The sequence below is a fragment of the Panthera tigris genome, chromosome B1 (assembly GCF_018350195.1).
Source record: "Panthera tigris isolate Pti1 chromosome B1, P.tigris_Pti1_mat1.1, whole genome shotgun sequence".
Taxonomy (NCBI): domain Eukaryota; kingdom Metazoa; phylum Chordata; class Mammalia; order Carnivora; family Felidae; genus Panthera; species Panthera tigris.
Window position 1 is genome coordinate 138,136,207 of NC_056663.1, and position 6,090 is coordinate 138,142,296.

The window sequence follows — 6,090 nt, forward strand, 5'->3', positions numbered from 1 at the left end:
GGTATTCCCAATGGGCCTGAACTTCTACATTTGTATCAATCTCCCAGGAGACTCCAGTGCTGTTGGGGCAGGGACCACACTCTGAGCAGCAATGCACTATGCTGTATTGTTTCTCATACCAGTTGCTGGCCTAGAATTCTGCCAGTAGGTTGTGGTTGTACCACTCTGGGGAGAATGAATTCTCGCCGCCTCATTGGACTACACTACAGGTTTTCCAATGGGATCAGCACCTGCCAGTAACCACGTGCTGACACTGCACAGGTAGGCTTTTCAGATCTTCCTTCTCCAGGTCTGTTCTGTTGCTGTCAACCCTCAGGCCAGGCCCTGTTATAAGGAATGAATTTCTAATGTGATGTGGCTCTGAACTGTGGCCAGTATGTTCTCCTATCCTTATGGATGGGATATATTTAAAATAAATAGAAGGGTTCATGTTTATTAGAGTTTTTCAGGCTTCTGGTAATTCTCAGGAATCTCCATCAGATAAAAACTTGTAGGAAACTTCAATTAGGTTTTCCATAACCTTCATTAATGGGGGAATAACTATGTTATCAACATCCAAACAACCAATAACCACATTGGGTTGATATCTATTCTTTTTTTTCCCCCTTATTTTGATTTTAATTTTGTTGTTGTTGTTTTCTTAAAGTGGACATCGAAATAATCATGCATTCCTGTTTTAGGTGTCAGTTAATAGTGGAGGGAAGTTAGGCAAGATTTTAAAATATGGTAGCAATTCAATGCTTAAAGAATGACTCCCCTATGCACCCAGGTTTGCAATGGATTATAGTGAAAAAGCAGGCGAGGCAGATTTCCGGGACAGCAGGTCAGGCAGGGCTCTCGATATTCACTCAGATGTACAAAAAGGCCAAGACTGGAATTCATCTCTCTGTTAGTCCACTGTGGATGATGTTGCGAACCTCCTGATTTTAGCAGCCCTGAAATGCAATTGGAACAGCATTTCTTGAAGTTTCCATGGTGTGATGAGAGCTTTATGCAATAAAGGATGGAAGGTGCAAGAGAAGAAAGGGTAACTCCATTTTGGGAAATGCTAGACTAAAGACAGCTAAACAGAATGTTTTCCTGAAGGATGTCCTACAGCCTTTAAGATGGCCACGTGAGTGAGTCTTCAAGTGGGAGTTAACTACTATATGCCTTTCTTTTCCCCAACGGTTTTTTAAAATAGCAAAACCTCTTTTTTTTTTTTTTTTTTTTGGCATGAGTTAAAAAAAAAAAAAGAAAAAAAAACATGGCTTGGGGCAATTCTCTAAAATACCCAACTCTCTTTGAATATCTGGTGAGAGTCTTTTCGGTGTTTTCAGTTCAAATGCCTTTATGAACTGTATAAAAGCCGAGGGTAGGTAGTGGTAGAGTCTGTGACAAAGTGAAAGATTTTTCCCAATCTAAACACTTTGAATTATTTTTTTAAGATTTAATTTTTAAGTAATCTCTACACTCAAGATGGGGCTCGAACTTATAATCCTGAGATCAAGTGTTGCATGCTCTACTGACTGAGCCAGCCAAATGCCCCTCTAAAAACATTTAAATTCAAATTTCTAAAAACATTATTCTGGCCAGGTATATTAGTTGGCTACTTCTGTGTAATAAATTGTCCTAAAGAAACTAGCATTTTAATCTTTATTTATTTTCGAGAGACAGAGCACAATTGGGGGAAGGGTAGATAGAGAAGGAGACAAAGAATCCGAAGCAGGCTCCAGGCTCTGAGCTGTCCGCTCAGAGCCCGATGTGGGGGTTGAACCCACGAACAGTGAAATCATGAGCTGAGCTGAAGTTGGATGCTTAGCCAACTGAGTCACACAGGGGTCCCAGAAACTAGCATTTTAAAACAAACTGGTATTAGCTCACAGTTTTTGTGGTTCAGGAACTTGGGAATAGCTTAGCTGGGTATTCTGGCTGAGGTTCTCTCTCTCATAGCATTGCAGTTCACAGAGTTGCTGTTACTTGAAAGCCTCACTGGGGCTACAGGGTCCCTTCCAAGCCCATTCATATGGCTATTGGCTGGAGGCCTCAGTTCCTTGCCACATAGGCCTTTCCATGGGACTGCTCACCACTCTAGCTTTCTCCATGAGTGATCTAATAGAGACAAAGAACAAAAAGAAAGCTGTGGTGCTTTTACGTTGTTTCTAGTTTCTTGCAATCATAAACTAGATTGCAGTTAACATCTTTACAATTAACTATTTCAGACATGCACATTCATTTTTTCATTTTCTTAGCATATGTTTACTGCCATCATGACTCAGATGTTATCTCTTCTGAGAGGCCTTCCCCAATCTGTTTGAATAGACCTCTCTCTGTAACTTCTCATCCAATTATCTTGTTTTACTTTCTATAGGATTATCATTGTCTGAAATTAATCATTTATGAATTTCATTTCTCTGACAGAATATAAGCTCCACGAAGACAAAGATTTTGCTTGATTTGACCATTACTACATTTCTGGCATCTGGAATAGTCCTTGGCATGTGTTATGTGCTCAGTAAATGTTTAATGCATCCATTAATGCACAAGAGTGTCTGTTTTCCTGCCATTGGCCCTACACTATCATTAAGAAAAAAATTCTTCAAATAGGTGAACATTGACATCTTGTTAATGGTATCTTTTATGTCTTTGCTCACTGTTTGGGTTGACCTTTATTTTTTTCATATGTTTACTGATGACTATAGTTCTACTTTTAAAAATTGCTCTTAACGCCTGGGTGGCTCAGTCGGTTAAGTGTCCGACTTTGGCTCAGGTCATGATCTCACGGTTCATGGGTTTGAGCCCCATGTCAGGCTCTGTGCTGACAGCTCAGAGCCTGGAGTCTGCTTCAGAGTCTGTGTCTCCCTCTCTATATTCCCCTCCCCTGTTCGTGCTCTGTCTCTCTCTGAAAAATAAACAAATGTTCATTTTTTAAAAATTGCTCTTGGGGCGCCTGGGTGGCTCAGTCGGTTAAGCGTCCGACTTCGGCTCAGGTCATGATCTCACGGTCTGTGAGTTCGAGCCCCACATCAGGCTCTGTGCTGACGGCTCAGAGCCTGGAGCCTGCTTCCGATTCTGTGTCTTCCTCTCTCTCTGCCCCTCCCCTGTTCATGCTCTGTCTCTCTCTGTCTCAAAAATAAATAAACGTTAAAAAAAAATTTTTTTTTTTTTAAAATAAAAATTGCTCTTGGGGCACCCAGGTGCCTCAGTTGATTAAACGTCTGACTTAGGCTCAGGTCACGATCTCACGGTTTGTGACTTTGAGCCCCACATCATGCTGTCTGCTCTCTGCACAGGCCCCACTTCAGATCCTCTGTCCCCCTCTCTCTCTGCCCCTCCCCTGCTTGCACGCTCTCTCTCTGTCTCACTCAAAATAAAAAAATAAACTTAAAAAAATAAAAATAAATAAAAATTGCTCTTTCACATTCTCTTGGGTAGCCATATCATAGCGTGTAGAGTTATCAAATCCCTATCATGCACCTGAAACTAATGTAACATTGTCAATTCCATGTCAATAAAAAAATTGCTCTTTCACATTCTTTTCCCAGTTAAAACAATCAGGGCATCTGTTCCTTTTCCTATTGATCTGTAACAGTTCTTGATATATTGACTCATTGCTTGCCACTAACCTTGCCGAGGCAAATTATTCAAAATTAATTTCTCTCTGCAGGCCAGATCCTTGCAGGCAAAGACTTTTCAATTCCAAAACGACAGTGACAGGCTGATAGTTTGAATAAGAATGGCTGAAAGGATTCACTCTGTTCCTAGAAGTGTGCTTCCAGCTGCTATTTGCAGAATCTAAGCCCTTTGTTTGCTCTGCCTGGGTTTTTTCTGCCAAAGGTCTTTAAAAGTACTTCTTTATCAGACCAATGTGACAAAGCTGGGCCTCATCATTTGAAGCTGTGCTTCAGGGAGTCCTTAAAATAGTCCTCCTGCCCGGTCCTGCTTGGGGCTGCCCTATTTTAGCTGACAATTATGGAAGTTCCTTGAGTGTCTGGTGGTCATCCCTTCCCCAAACGGGGTCAGTTCCATAGAGCTAGGCCAAGATGAATGTCACTTTACCATTGGAGTCCCCGGCTGCTCATTTGCTGTTTAACAGGTTCACACGGAATGTTGTTGGAAATGCTCGAGCAAAAAGTGACTTCCAAGGTAGATACAACTATCAACATGTTCACAGTTGGGCCCTAAGTTTTGAAGTCACCTTCTGCCTGCTGGCATCTCAAAGGGGTTAGCTTCCCTGGTCCAGGGAAAGGTTTCTTCTTTGTCAATCTGTGCAACATCGGATTAACAATTTGCGGACACACATTGGGGATTGCTTCCAGCTGGTCTGCATGCCTGAAGAAACTCTTTAAATAGGAGTGTATTCCCCTGAGCCAGGTTAGCGTATCTTGATACTTTCTTTTTCTGTCTCTTTCTCTCTCTCTTCCCATCTTTCTATGAAAAAGAGGAGCATGGATTATGACACGTGACAAAATATGCGTTAACTGTATATGGTACTATATAACTCTGACCTATCCTTTTAGTGATGAGAGACTATATTATATATACCGAGAATGGATTTTAAATTAAACTATTATAATAGCCTTTTCCTCTTTTTAAGATAGCAGGAAAATAGTGAGACTTTTAAACTTCAGCTCTAAACTAAGTTTCTAGTTATTACAAGATGGGATCATTGCAGCTGGGCAGGCATGGGCCAGTGAGTGAAATGTCTTCGTGTTGCCAGTTAATTGGGTTGAACTCATGCTGCTCACTGAACTTTATACGGGTGTAATTGGGACGTGTAAATGTAGCACATCAAAATCAAAGCGAGTCTTCTATAAAAGTTCCATGTGAAAAATCAGAAACTCTTTGCTGTGTTTATTATTATTATTATTATTGGCCCGGCCTCTGTTCAACATGTAATTGAATTGGGCCAGTGACAAAATCTTCTACTAATAGATGATTGCAAAATTGTTCTTCTTGAATTGCTAATGCAGATATGAAATTGAGGTCACGCTGTTAATTCTTTTCTTGTTTTTGTTTTTGATTGAAAACAGTATGATTTTTGGATGCTTTTCTCCAAGAAAGAACAGTGCTAGTCATAATCTTTTATTTCATTTTCTGAGAGAGCACCTTAACTGGGCCATGCTCATTTTTATCTCCACTTGGGCTACAGCTGAGAATTTGAGTGTATGCAGAGTATAAATTTCAGAGGCCCTGGTAAAAATCTTGTTTTGGAAACAACTAGCAGTAAAAGATCCCTGGGCTTCTGTGGCTTGCTGCTAACACACCCTTCTTCCATCAGCTTGATGGACACAACTCCTTCTTTAGAAAATAAACTCTACCAACTTTGCAAGTCTGTTTTTTTTCTCCTTTTTTCTTAAAAAAATGTTAATTTATTTTTGAGAAAGAGAGAGAGAGAGAGAGAGGAGAAGGGGCAGAGAGAGAGGGAGACACAGAATCTGAAGCAGGCTCCAAGCTGTCAGCACAAAGCCCGACACAGGGCTTGAACTCACTAACTGTGAGATCATGACCTGAGCCAAAGTCTGCTGCTTAACTGACTGAGCCACCCAGGCTGCCCTGGTTCTACCTACTTTGCCAAGGGTAAAGAACCACGTCTCTGGGTGGGGCTGGGGCGCTAACTCCTAGTACGAAGGAAGAGCAAGTTCTACAAATACCCTATAGGGTTGAGGTACTTTATAAGCCGCAGTGGCAAATGCACCCAAAGGCTTGTGCTTTAAGCCTTTATGCTGTATGCTTTATGCTTTATGCTGTGGTAGGGACCATTATGGTCTTCACCTGCCCGGACTTCTTTGGAAAGCTACCATTTTTCATTTTCTGTATTTCCTTTTCATTCCCATTCTTGCTTGTACTTGAGTACTATATTTGTTCTTTGTATACTATTTGCAACTGTTTGAGGAACGACACTTCACATAAAATAACAATTAATAGCACGGCAACATTTTCAGCCAACTAGTGCAGGTTGAGTAGATCTTACTAGCACATTTACCTGTCCAGTGGTGTGTTGGAGATGACTCACACTGGCTCCTGAGAGCTGATCTGCTCATCTGTTCCCAACCCCACATTTAGTGGTGTCACATTGGTAGCTTGAAATTAGCCATGGGACTAGTCAGG